The following is a 14359-nucleotide window of genomic DNA, read 5'->3' as shown; positions in this document are numbered from 1 at the left end:
GGAAATAAATTTAATTGAATTGGTAGAAGCCCAATCCAATTAAATTTTAGAGGGGGAGGTGAGCATTTGCTTACTACACCCCATTGTCTCATCATATAGTCACACTATGTTCTTCATGCTTTCATGCCTCATGACACCTAAGCACACCTAGTGGAGAATCTTGGAATTGATCTTGGATTAGTAGGCTGAACCATAACTAAAATTCACTAATCATAATTAGTGAAATTTTGACTCCAAAGTTTGGCTCCACAAATTCAATTTCAAATTCAAGTGAAATTTGAATATGTGTGTTGTTTTATTTATTTGACTTATTAATGATATTGTTTATTTTTTTTTGTCTTTGTAGATGAAATTAATGGTGATGTTGAAAAAGAAGAGGAAGTTGTTCTGGATTTCACAGTCCATGACTCTAATGTTTAATTTCAATAGTTTAGAAGTTTATTTTTGATGATATTTAAATTTCAATTATCTTAATGTTGAATGTTTATTTTGAAGACTTCAATCACTTTAATATTGAATGTTTGGATTTGATTTAGTTTGGTTTTTATATTGGATTTTATTTTAAGTTGTTTGGAATAATTTTATTTTTTTTTACAAAAAAGGCAGAAAAGTGGGTCAGCCCGCATAACCCACCAATCCGTGATGGGCCGGGCCGGGCTGACATTTTGTTAGCCCACACAAAAGTGGGCCGAGCTGGGCTAGCCCACTTTTAGCTCAACCCGTTGCGGGCTTACCCATGTGGGCTGGGCTAGCCCGTTTTGACAGCTCTAGTTCACCACTGCAATTTATGATTTATCATGACAAACTTAACATCCATTTTTTAAAAACCAATGTTAAAAAAAATGCGATGATATTTTTGTAAATAAGTTAACTTAATTAATATTGATTTTGAAAAAATTGATGTTAACTAGTTGATGTTAATATTGGCTTTTTCAAAAACCGATGTTAACATTGATATCTTAACATCGGTTATTGAAAAACCGATGTTAACATCAACTAGTTAACATTGGTTTTGAAAGTTAACATTGGTTTTTTTAAAACACCGATGTCGACATCAACTAGTTAATATCGGTTACGTTTAAAAAACCGATGTTGTCTCATTCATAAGTTAAAACCTCGAAAATCTATTTTCCTCCCACGCGACCAGTTGCCAAAACCCTCTCTCCTTTTCTTCCTCATCGCTCAGGCTGTTTGTCCTCCTCACTCAAGCTGCCATTCCCGTTCGAATTGGAGTTCGTGTTGGAGTTGGAGTTTGAGTTGGAGTTCGCACCAGTTCCCATTCGAGTTCATGTTTGAGTTGGATTTGGAGTTCGTGTTCAAGTTGGAGTTCGAGTACTTCGCACCAGTTCCCGTTCGAGTTCGTGTTCGTGAGTGTTGCGATTTAGGTATGTGGGCAAACCTGCTTCTTTCTCTGCTCTCTGGTCATAAATCGTGTTGTGATTTCCCCTATTCTAGAGCGTGAGTGAGCACCCTGCTTCGAGTGGCGTCTGCTTCTTCCTTTGTTTGAATGGTTTTCGTTGCAAGCTGCCTTTCTGATTTTTGCTACAAAATTTAAGCAATGCGCATAGATAAATGAATAGGGTTGACTTTGTGGATTGCATATTTTTCCTGATTTGAGATGTGCATTGAATTAAATTTGTTATGGAGGGAGGGAGAGTAAAGTGAGGGGTTGGTGGAGTGGGGAAGAGGCATTTATGTATAGCAAATAGTTTATATGACCGGGGAACCAATAAGCTAAAGCTTGGCAACATAACAATTGATTTGGTTGTACCCACATGTTTAATGTAGCAATTTCTTGATTCTTCCAGCTTATGTGTTGCATATACTAATAATACTATAGGACATTCCAATTCCAATGGCTATCCCTTTTTCTCTTTTGTATGTTATGTCAATCTTTACGAGTTTGGTTTTGTATATGACGAAGGCCCTCTATCATTTTGTCATGTCCTTGTCTATTTCCTTTCATGAAATCAGAATATTTTTAGACTATTTTCATGTTTTTTTTTCTGTACATTAATGTACTGAGATTGAGTATATTAATGTTGAAGTTTCAGCTAAAAGAGCATCTTAATTGTTTGTCTTCGAGTTTGATTATTTCACCCTCATAGGAATTGAATGCTTATTATGCCTTTGTGTTTATAGTGACCCTCGAGCTCACCTGCACTGTGCCTTTGTGTCTTCAATCTCTGCGAAGCAACGTCAGAGAAGTTGATCAGTGAAGTTTCCATCAAAGGTAAGTATCACTGTTCGTGAAACATTTTTTTTCCTTCCATGATAGAAAAATGGTTGAACCCAACATTTAGTAATTCATATGCTATCGTTGTCTGCCTATTTTTGTGCCTTTGTGTTTGCCTTGTTGAATTTAGTTATCAGTTTAGTTCAATTCAAAATAGTTTTTAGAACTAACCTAGGTTAGATATGTTGGGTCTTTAAGATCGATGGTTTGAAGTACTCAATGTAGGATTATAATTTTAAGAATTTCCCCTTATCTTTCTTAGTCTCCCCTTCCCACTTTGCAGTTAGGTGGCTACTACCACAACCACGATGACAAGGTCCCATCTCATCTTGTTATCGTCTCTCTGCTGGCTTCTTTTTTTTCTCTTGCCCACTCTCTCTCTACATCTCTCTTACTCATGTTCTTTTTCTCTCCCTCCACATCTCTCTTGCCCACTCATGTTCTTTTTCTCTCTTCACATCTCATCTTACAATTAGGTTTTTTCAGTTTTATTTTGGGACTAAGGTATGATGACTTGTAGCTAAAATGTGCAAACACGATGTTTGATTTGGCTTTCCTGATTTTGGGGGTTTAAAATTGTTTCAAAATTTACTTTAAAGCATTACTTGTCATCTTAAATTTGAGAGTTTAAACTATAAGATAACACACTATCAGCTACATCAACATATTTTCTTAACATCAATTTTGTGGACCATAATTAATTATTTCCAAATTAGAGGACTAAAAAATCACTTAAATTCAAGGGACTAAAAAAATTAATTTTCAATCTAAGGGACCAAAAGAGTCTAACTTTGTTTACTACATCAACAAGGAGTCTAACTTTGTTAGTAATTTTTTATTTGGAGGACAAAAAACGAAAATGACTTAAATTTGAGGGATTAGAAACTTATTTAAACATTTTTTAATTAAACCGACAAATTTGGCTAAAATTTTAACGAAAGGATTTGAATAATTCACGGATAGTCAACTCATTTATACTTCAGAAGAACAACCAAGCAATGAAAGAAAAAGAAAAAACAAGAAAGAAGCAACACTCTTAATTGATAGTATGATAATTGAAAATCCAATGCTTCTAGGTTTCATACTTGGTCTTAATTTGAGTGACACCGAGAACTAGTATTTAGCATGATACAAAGGGAATTGCATGAATCTTGATTTTGGGACACAAATCAGGGGTTCAACTCTTGAAAGAATAAATGAAGGTCCCTCTTCCATGTCAACAGAACCACAATACCCTCCTTTTTCTTCAGCCTTCAATTCAAAGCATTGAATCATAGTAGCAAGGGTGGTGTGAGCAACCTTTAGTGCTAGTGAAGCTCCAGGACACCCTTTTCTTCCACTCCCAAAAGGCAAAAGTTGATAATGTTGTCCCCTGACTCTAAGTTGACCCATTTTTCCACTCTCATTATCATTGCTAAGAAACCTTTCAGGCCTAAACTCAAGAGGGTCATCCCAGTACTTTGGATCCCCTACCAATAACCCACACATTAGTGAAAACCTGAGTCTTTGCTGGAATGTCATATCCAGCAATGGTGCAATTCCCAGTTGACTCTCTCAATAAAAATGGAGATGGAGGGTGAAGCCTCAGTGTCTCCTTCACTATGGCTTGGAGATAAGGAAGATTATCTATATCTGTTTCCATTACCATTCTATCTTTGCCAATGATAGAGTCAATCTCCTTCCTTGTTTCTCCATGATTGTCAGATGGTTAATTAGTTCTGCCAGTGAACATTGTAGAGTAACTGCAGTTGTGTCTGTCCCTCCAGTGAACATATCCTGAGAAATAATAAAGAGAAATTATTACCAAGAGTCATTGTGTTAAAAAAAGGTGGAATGACAAGAGAACTCAATTTTCACAACTCTGACTAATTAAGATGCAAAGATACTGGTAAGTGTACTTGCAGAATTGATGTAGATGGAGTTATTTTCACAACATAACTTCATCTGTCCTATCTTTCTGTTATTAGTTTTTCTGAATTTTTTTACTCTTTTCTATTTCTGAATTTGTAAATCAGATTTACTCTTATCTATAACAGTTGTTATTAGGTTCAACTTTATATGAGATGAACTAATTTGGACAGTGTTAGTCGTCTTATACAACTAACTTTTGTATAGAAAAAATTTTCCAAAACTTGTATAGTTCCCATAATTTATGGTTATTTCGTAGTAGTTTGTAAATAAATCTTGTTTTATGGTTAGAGCTATCTCTAGAATATTTCCATTGAATTTAATGATGAAATCTGTACAATTTCAAGTGAAAAAGAGGCTAAGTCATGAAGTGCTAAAAGTGACAGTTGAGCTTAGCTCATCAGTGGGCTAAGCGCGCATAGCACGACAGAAGACTCTGGCAGAACATCAATATCAAGGCCGCGTGCTAAGCACGAGATCAGTGCTCTAAGCGCAAAAGTTGTCTTCAGCCAGGCTCAGCGCACAACTAGCGCTATGCTCAAATCCACTTACTCGCGCTAAGCGCGAGGGTGGCGCTGAGCGTAACGTCGCGGATTCAAAGCCTATTTAAAGCCTGTCTTGTGCAGAATTAGAGTACAGAACTTTTATAGCATAATTTTAGCAACATTCCAGAGTACACCATAGTGCCTATTTTGGGAAAAGAGCTCTAGAGGCAGCAAGAGGAGCATCTTTTGCAGAGATACCTAGGTTTTGTAATCTCATTATTGTTAGGGTTTCTTCTGTAATGGTTGGCTAAAAACCCTTGTTGGGAATTTCTAAAGAACAGCTGATGTAATTATTTTAATATCTAATTGATTGTGTTTCTTGTGTTCAATGCTTCTTTCAGTGCTTAAATTTTGTATGCTCTTAGTCTGATCACCCATTTGTGTGCATAGTTAGGTGACTTTAGCATTGGGAAATGTATTATTGCCTTAGAACTTGAATAAAGCATAATTGAAACTTAGTCTTACAAGAGGGATCTGCAGATTAAGTTTTGGTTTTAAATATGTTGTTACAATAATGCTGTTTGGTCTAAGTCTAGTTCAACAAGAGGGATCTGAGGACAAAGCTTAGGCTAAATTAGTCTAAACTTTCATAAGCTATTTAAGCTAAGTCTAGTCCAACAAGAGGGATCATGATGCAATCCTCCCTAGGAAGGGACCAATCACTAGAACCATGAGCAAGAGGCTCCAAGAAGATTGGGCTAGAGCTGCTGAAGAAGGCCCTAGGGTTCTCATGAACCTTAGGGTAGATTTCTGAGCCCATGGGCCAAGGTTGGGTCCAATTATCTTTGTACATATTAGACTAGGATGTCATTATATTTGGTCCTTGTATATAGGGCTCCATATTGTAGGTAGGGTACCCTTGAAATATAGGATTTTTCAGCCCTTGTATTTTTGGGCACCTAGACTAGTTTTTATATTAGGGGTAGTTTTGTAATTTCACATGCACTAAGTGGATATTTGATATGTGTGGTTGGAAATAAATTTAATTGAATTGGTAGAAGCCCAATCCAATTAAATTTTAGAGGGGGAGGTGAGCATTTGCTTACTACACCCCATTGCCACATCATATAGTCACACTTTGTGCATGTCCTTCATGCTTTTCATGCCTCATGACACCTAAGCACACTTAGTGGAGAATCTTGGAATTGATCTTGGATTAGTGGGCTGAACCATAACTAAAATTCACTAATCATAATTAGTGAAATTTTGGCTCCACAAATTCAATTTCAAATTCAAGTGAAATTTGAATTTCCCTCCAATTTTGTGTGACACTTAGGTTATAAATAGAGGTCATGTGTGTGTATTTTTTTGAACTTTGATCATTTGAATATTAAACTTCAGATCTCAAAGCTCATTTAGAGCACAAAATTTCGTGCTCTTCTCTCCCTCTCCCTTCATTCATCTCCTTCTTCCTCCAAGCTCTTATTCATGGCCTCCTATGGCGGTGAGCTTCTTCTAGACTCATCTTCTCCTTGAAGTGGCGTCTCCTCTCTCTCTTCCTTTCTCCATTCCGCTGCCATTCATCTTCCAAGAAGAAAAGGAATCCATTGATGAAGAAGATCTTAGGCCTACAAGCTCCAATGGAGTTTGCATCATGTGGTATCAAGAGCATCTTCATCTAGGTGATGTTCTTTTGCTTCCTCTATCTTTTTGTTCGGTGAATTCTCTTTAATTCCTTGTTCTTCATCTTATTCTCCATGTATATCCTCCATTGTCTTGTGGTTTGGTACTGTTTAGAGTAGATTCAAAAAAAAATAAACCGATTAAATCTTAGATCTACACTTGTTCTTGCATTTCTATGGTTCAAATTTTGTAGATCTACTCTTGAATCTTGTTTTTGTGTTGATTTTAGGTTCTATCATTTTTCATTCATAATATTCTTGTGCTGAACCTTAGATCTAAATTTTCTTCCAAAATATTGATTAAAAAAACACAAAAATCTAAGTGTAAATCACTTAATCCATGTTGTCTTAGAGTCATGTTTAGTCATAGTAATTGTCACATTATGTTCTAAGTTTGTGTTGAATTTTATTTTGTTGATTGAATTCTAGATACATTTGTTCATGTATTCTTGTCATTCTTAGCCTATCTTTTGAATTTTGAGTCTAATTCATGCATGTTATTTAGTTCATAACATGTTCTAAATCAATTCCTAGAAGTAGTCTTGTTCTTGAACTTTTTTTTTGCTTTCTAAGTTTCCTACATGATGCCTATGATGAAGTTGAGTTGTGGTGCTGAGTTGTGGCTGGATTTGTGAATCAAAATAAGTCTTAAGCTCTCTTTAATTGTGTTATTCAAGATAATTGAGCATAAGCAAACACAAATTGTAACTATCCAAGCCTTAAGCAACATAAACACTACTCTTGATTTCTAGGTTGAAATCGCTGGTGCTGGCAGCTTGAACATACGAACTTGTATAAATTACTGGGAATTGGTCACTATGTTTTTTGAGTTGAAACATTTACTGAATTTTTTAGACATCTGGACCAAAATTATAAAAAAAGAACCAAGCGATTTGGATTAAAGGAAAAATAAAGAAAAATCTCACAAGTTGGCAGAAAAATCAGTGTCCAGGAAAAAAAAAAGAAAAGTGAAAGGAAAGTGTGCTTGTTGTTTTGGCTCAAAATTTTTTCTATAATTGGTGCCTATTTTATACCAATCCTAGTTCTGAAATTTCAATTGAAAATTATTTTGAAAACAAGTGCCAAAACTAGAGGTTTCTTGAGTCTTTTTTTTTTTAGAGTTTTTCTACTCTACTCTAGAGCCATTCTAGGTTTCTCTTTGAGTCCTAGCTTGTTCTTTTGTGCTTTTCATTGCTTTAATTGTTGAATAATCCTTGGAAATTTGTCTTGTTAAAACTCTATTGGTTTAGCTTTCATTTCATTTTTTTTTGGTCTTTGGTTATTGCTTGTCTCTTTGTTTCCTTGGTTGTGAGTTGCCATATAGGGAATTGGAAAGGAGGATTGGTGCCATATCTTGAAGAATTTGAGTCAAGAAGAAAGGGGCCAACCACCTTAAGAGCTATTGGACTAAGAAGCACTCCAAATTGAGTGAAACACTAAAGAGAGGATAGCCACCACAATTGAGGACTTTTTTTTTCTTTGTAATTTTGTAATTGGCAATTTGCTTTGCTTTCAAATTTTGTAACAAAAAGGCCTTTCATTGGAAGTAAGTTGGGAGCCTCCGCTAGGTCACCCTACTTCCATTTGTGTGTAATAATTTTAGGCAATTTTCCCTTAGGATAGTGAGTGTTTTGTTGGGAACCTTAAATAAGGTCATCCAAACACTCTTAGGATCCGCCTAGTTTGCATTTCTTGCACTTTAATTTCTTGCTTACTTTCATAGCTTATTTCTTTTACCCTCCATTGTCAAACCACCTAGATAGCTTGCCTTTTACCAATTAGTTTTTACCTTATCTTTCACACCTCTTTTAGTGTTTATTTTGGCTAGTTTCAACCATAGTTTCTTTTACCTTTTGTTTTCAAACCCCCAACAAGAAAGAACCATAACTTAGGAACCAACATGAGTCTTCATTCTTCATCTAGTGTTAATGGTGAGGATTCTACTCCTAAGGACCCCTTGTATAAGATATTAGATGAGTTGAGATCCCTTAAGTTGTGGAAAGAAAAACAAGAGAGAAAAGAAAAAGGTAAAAAAAGAGTGGAAGAAATAAGTCAAGATGAAAGAGAGAAAATAAGAGAGGAAGAAAGAAGAAAAATAATGAAAGAAATGAAAAGAGAAAAACATGCCTCCTATAGTAGTCATGACTCTTGCAAGAGTTTAAGTGAAGAACTTAGCGACTATTATAGAGGGCGTCATAGTTCACATACTAAACATCACTCCCAAAGAAGAGAAAAGGATAGAAGGCCTCAAGAGGTTAACATTAGCCTCCCATATTTCCACGGAAAAGATAATGTTGAGGCCTACTTAGATTGGGAAATGAAGGTTGAACAACTCTTTGCTTGCCATCATATTAGCGAAGAGAGAAAAGTTCCATTGGCTACCCTTAGCTTTCAAGGCTATGCCCTCTATTGGTGGACTTCCCTTGTTAAAGAACGAAGGATTCATGGGGATCCTCCAGTAGAGTATTGGAATGATCTTAAGAGTGCCCTTAGGAAGAGGCACATTCCCTCCTACTATGAAAGGGAGCTTATGGACAAGCTCCAAAGGCTTAGACAAGGGAGTATGAGTGTTGAAGAATATAGACAACAAATGGAACTACTCCTTTTAAGAGCTGGACTTAGGGAGGAGGAAAGAACAAGCATAGCTAGGTTCCTTAGTGGGCTCAATATGGAAGTGAGGGACAAGATTGAACTCCTTCCATATAGGGACCTAGATGAGCTAGTCCAACTTTGTATAAGAGTGGAGCAACAACTTAAAAGAAAGCCTTCTTCAAAATCTTATGGCTCTCACTCTTATCCAAGGAAGGACCAAGCCCATGGAATTTTAGGGGCTGCACCTTCAAAACCCAAGGAAGATAAGGGTAAGACCATAGAGAAATACACCCCTAAGACTAGTTCCCAAGAAAGGACTAGCAACATTAAATGCTTCAAATGTCTTGGGAGAGGTCACATTGCCTCTCAATGCCCCACAAAGAAAACCATGATCATGAGGGGTCAAGACATTTATAGTAGTCAAGAGGAGACTACTTCTTGCCCTTTCTCTAGTGGAAGTGAAGATGAAGTAAAGGGTGAAGAGTCTAGTGAGGAAGTCTACCCCCATGAAGAAGGTGACCTCTTAATGGTTAGAAGGCTCCTTGGAGGTCAATCTTGTGATCTATCTCAATCCCAAAGAGAGAACATCTTTCATACAAGATGCAAAATTTTAGATAAAACTTGTTCTCTCATTGTGGATAGTGGATCTTGTTGCAATTGTTGTAGCACAAGATTAGTTTTCAAGTTGAACCTCACTATCATTCCCCACCCAAAACCTTATAAACTTCAATGGCTCAATGAGCAAGGGGAAATGATAGTTAACCAACAAGTGAAGGTACCTTTCTCCATTGGGACATATAAGGATGAAGTTAATTGTGATATAGTTCCCATGGAGGCAGGGCATATTCTTTTAGGAAGGCCGTGGCAATTTGATAGGAAGTCATTTATAATGGCCTAACTAATGAGATTACCCTCACCCATCTTGGCACTAAATTTGTGTTGCATCCTCAAACACCTTCACAGGTGGCCAAAGATCAACTAACTATGAAAGATAAGAGGGATGAGGAAGAAAAATTAGAAAAACAAAAGAAAAAGAAGGATAGTAAGGCCTTGTCTTCAAAGGCCAGGGGGAAGGAAAAAGAGGGAAAGGATTCCTCCAAGAAGATTGTTAAGAAGGAAAATCATTTTGCAACAAAAGGTGATATTAAAAGAGCACTCCTTCTTAAACAATCTTTCTACCTTCTCCTATCAAGGGAAACATCCCTTAGCACTGCCACAATTCCTACATTTGAGACCTTACCCCCAAAGGTCCAAGAACTCTTACATGAATTTGGTGATATATTTCCCAAAGAGATACCCCCTGGGCTACCTCCTTTAAGGGGAATAGAACATCAAATAGATTTAGTCCCAGGAGCAAGCCTTCCTAATAGGCCAGCCTATAGGACTAACCCTCAAGAGACTAAGGAGATAGAGTCTCAGGTCAAAGAATTGTTGGAGAAGGGCTGGGTCCAAGAGAGCCTAAGCCCATGTGCTGTGCCAGTGTTGTTGGTGCCCAAAAAGGATGGTACATGGAGAATGTGTACAGATTGCAGGGCCATCAACAACATCACTGTAAAGTATAGGCACCCCATTCCTAGACTTGATGAGTTGCATGGTGCCAATATCTTTTCAAAAATTGATCTTAAAAGTGGTTATCACCAAATCAGGATGAAAAAGGGTGATGAGTGGAAAACTGCTTTCAAGACCAAGTTTGGTTTGTATGAATGGCTAGTGATGCCTTTTGGGCTCACTAATGCACCAAGCACCTTTATGAGGCTTATGCATCATGTCTTAAGGGATTTCATAGGTAGATTTGTAGTTGTTTATTTTGATGATATTTTAGTGTATAGTAGGAGCCTAGATGATCACTTAGGACATCTCAGACAAGTTCTTTCAGTCCTTAGGAAAAACACCCTCTATGAAATATAGAGAAGTGTACCTTTTGTGTAGATAATATAGTTTTCTTAGGTTTTGTAGTTGGTAGAAATGGGGTCCAAGTGGACCCTGAGAAAATCAAGGCCATCCAAGAATGGCCCACCCCAAAAAGTGTGGGAGATATTAGGAGCTTCCATGGGTTAGCAAGCTTCTATAGAAGGTTCGTTCCTAATTTCTCTACAATTGCATCACCTCTCAATGAGCTGGTGAAGAAGAATGTGGCATTTACCTGGGGTGAAAAACAAGAGCAAGCCTTTGCTTTGCTCAAAGAAAAGCTTACTAAGGCACCTGTTCTAGCTCTTCCTGACTTTTCTAAAACTTTTGAGCTAGAATGTGATGCCTCTGGAGTGGGAGTTGGAGCTGTATTGTTACAAGGTGGGCACCCTATTGCTTATTTTAGTGAAAAACTTCATAGTGCCACCCTCAACTACCCCACCTATGATAAAGAGCTTTATGCCTTAATAAGAGCCCTCCAAACTTGGGAACATTATCTTGTTTCCAAGGAATTTGTCATTCATAGTGATCATCAATCACTTAAGTACATCAGAGGGCAAAGCAAGTTAAACAAGAGGCATGCAAAATGGGTAGAGTACCTAGAGCAATTTCCATATGTTATCAAATACAAAAAGGGAAAAACAAATGTGGTAGCTGATGCCCTCTCTAGGAGACACACATTGTTTTGCTCCCTAGGAGCTCAAATTTTAGGATTTGATAATATTAGGGACTTGTATGCTTTAGATGAACATTTCTCTCCCATTTATGAGAGTTGTGGGCAAAAGGCCCAAGATGGATTCTATTTGGCTGAGGGGTATTTGTTCAAAGAGGGAAAGCTTTGCATACCCCAAGGATCCATTAGGAAATTACTTGTGAAAGAGAGCCATGAGGGTGGGCTCATGGGCCACTTTGGGATAGACAAGACCCTTGTCTTACTCAAAGAAAAGTTTTATTGGCCCCATATGAAGAAAGATGTCCATAAGCATTGCACTAGGTGTGCGGCTTGTTTACAAGCCAAGTCTAGGGTGATGCCTCATGGCCTATACACACCCTTACCCATCCCATCTGCACCTTGGGTAGACATTAGTATGGACTTTGTCCTTGGGCTTCCTAGAACCCAAAGAGGTGTAGACTCTATCTTTGTGGTGGTGGATAGGTTTAGCAAGATGGCACACTTTATACCATGCCACAAGGTGGATGATGCTTCCCACATCTCAAAACTCTTTTTCAAGGAAGTTGTGAGACTCCATGGTTTGCCTAGGACCATTGTGTCAGATAGAGATGCTAAGTTCCTTAGCCACTTCTGGAAAACCTTATGGGCTAAGTTAGGAACTAAACTTCTTTTCTCTACCACTTGTCATCCACAAACTGATGGGCAAACAGAGGTAGTGAATAGGTCTTTATCCACCCTTTTAAGGGCTCTTCTGAAAGGCAACCATAAGTCTTGGGATGAGTATCTTCCTCATGTAGAATTTGCCTACAACAGGGGGGTTCATAGAACCACCAAGCAGTCCCCTTTTGAGGTTGTCTATGGGTTCAATCCCCTAACACCGTTAGACCTCATTCCCCTCCCACTGGACACTTCTTTTATACATAAAGAAGGGGAATCCAGGTTAGAATTTGTAAAGAAGATGCATGAGAGGGTTAAGAACCAAATAGAGAACCAAACAAAGGTGTATTCAACTAAAGGCAATAGAGGAAGAAAAGAGCTAGTTCTTAATGAGGGTGACTGGGTTTGGCTCCATCTTAGGAAGGATAGATTCCCTACTAAAAGGAAATCCAAGCTTAGCCCTAGAGGGGATGGACCTTTTCAGGTTTTGGAGAGGATCAATAACAATGCCTATAGGTTGGACCTCCCAGAAGAGTATGGAGTCAGCACCACTTTTAACATTTCTGATTTAACTCCTTTTGCAGGTGGAGCTGATATTGAGGAGGAGGAACTAACAGATTTGAGGTCAAATCCTCTTCAAGGGGAAGGGGATGATGCAAGCTCCATTGAAGCTTGTAGGCCTAGGATCTTCTTCATCAATGGATTCCTTTTCTTCTTGGAAGATGAATGGCAGCGGAATGGAGAAAGGAAGAGAGAGAGGAGACGCCACTTCAAGGAGAAGATGAGTCTAGAAGAAGCTCACCACCATAGGAGGCCATGAATAAGAGCTTGGAGGAAGAAGGAGATGAATGAAGGGAGAGGGAGAGAAGAGCACGAAATTTTGTGCTCTAAATGAGCTTTGAGATCTGAAGTTTAATATTCAAATGATCAAAGTTCAAAAAAATACACACACATGACCTCTATTTATAACCTAAGTGTCACACAAAATTGGAGGGAAATTAAAATTTCACTTGAATTTGAAATTGAATTTGTGGAGCCAAAATTTCACTAATTATGATTAGTGAATTTTAGTTATGGTTCAGCCCACTGTCGCAACCTACCCTTCGGCGGGAGGGCGACGCGTGACTCGCGGGATGCGTGTTCCACGAAAGGAATACGCGCGGAGTCGCCACCAACGTTTATTTGAGGAAAACGTCGGAAAAACCGGAAAAGACGCGATCTACGAACTTTTAAGTGAAAGGTTCGGGAGTTGTATTTACGCACGGGGAAGGTATTAGCACCCCACACGTCCGTCCCAAGGGACGGTAGCCTTTAATCGAATGTGCAAACATGACTTTGATTTTTTATGTTCCCTTTTTATGTCTCTATATCCTTTATACCCTTTTTATATTTTCTCTTTTTGTGGTCGACAAGGGTGTTTCCCTTTGCTCCTACGTATTCCTCAATTTGGGATGAGAAAATCAGACCTACGTAGTTCTTTTGGAACAAAGTGTTTGGTTAAGTTGTTTTTGTCTTTTTTGCAAAATATGTTTTTATTGAACAAAAGGTCATTTAAGGTGTTGAACCATTAAACGGTCTTTTGATTTTGAAAGGGGAGAAACGTTAAGGCGTTGGACCATTAACGATCTCTTGTTTTTGAAAGGAGGGAAACGTTAAGGCATTGGACCATTAACGATCTCTTGGGGTGGTCGACAAAAGCGGGGCTTTTGCTCCTACGTATCCTCAATGAGGAACTCAGACCTACGTAGTTCTTTCTTATCAAATGATTCTTTTTTACTTTAAGAGGTGATCATTTTAAGGCGTTGGACCTTAAAAATGATCCATTTTACTTAGAGAGAAATTGAAATGACAAACTTCAAAAGCCTATTTTTGTGGACGAGCTTGACTAGGCGAGTTGATTTTAGCCTTTGTTTCACCTTAGTTATTAATCAATTCGATTAAGAATGAGAAATCCCAAAGAGAAAACGTCCGATTGATTTTCCGCTTTATTTTACTAAAAGATGTCTTTTTGATTATTATATTATTTTTTACCTCTTTTTGATTTCCAACGTGGTTATGGCACGACCGAACAGTCGGAATTTATTTTAACCGAAGTTAATGGATAATACAATTCAAACGTTCGGTGGAAATTTATTTTATTTTTAAGTTAAGCGAGAAACGACTTAAGTAAAATGGCTTAAGCACGTCAACAGGGGGTATAAAAAGTAAACAAAACGAG

This window comes from Glycine max, chromosome 1, assembly GCF_000004515.6.
Source record: "Glycine max cultivar Williams 82 chromosome 1, Glycine_max_v4.0, whole genome shotgun sequence".
NCBI classification, from domain to species: Eukaryota; Viridiplantae; Streptophyta; class Magnoliopsida; order Fabales; family Fabaceae; genus Glycine; species Glycine max.
Note: the sequence above shows the minus strand (reverse complement) of the source record.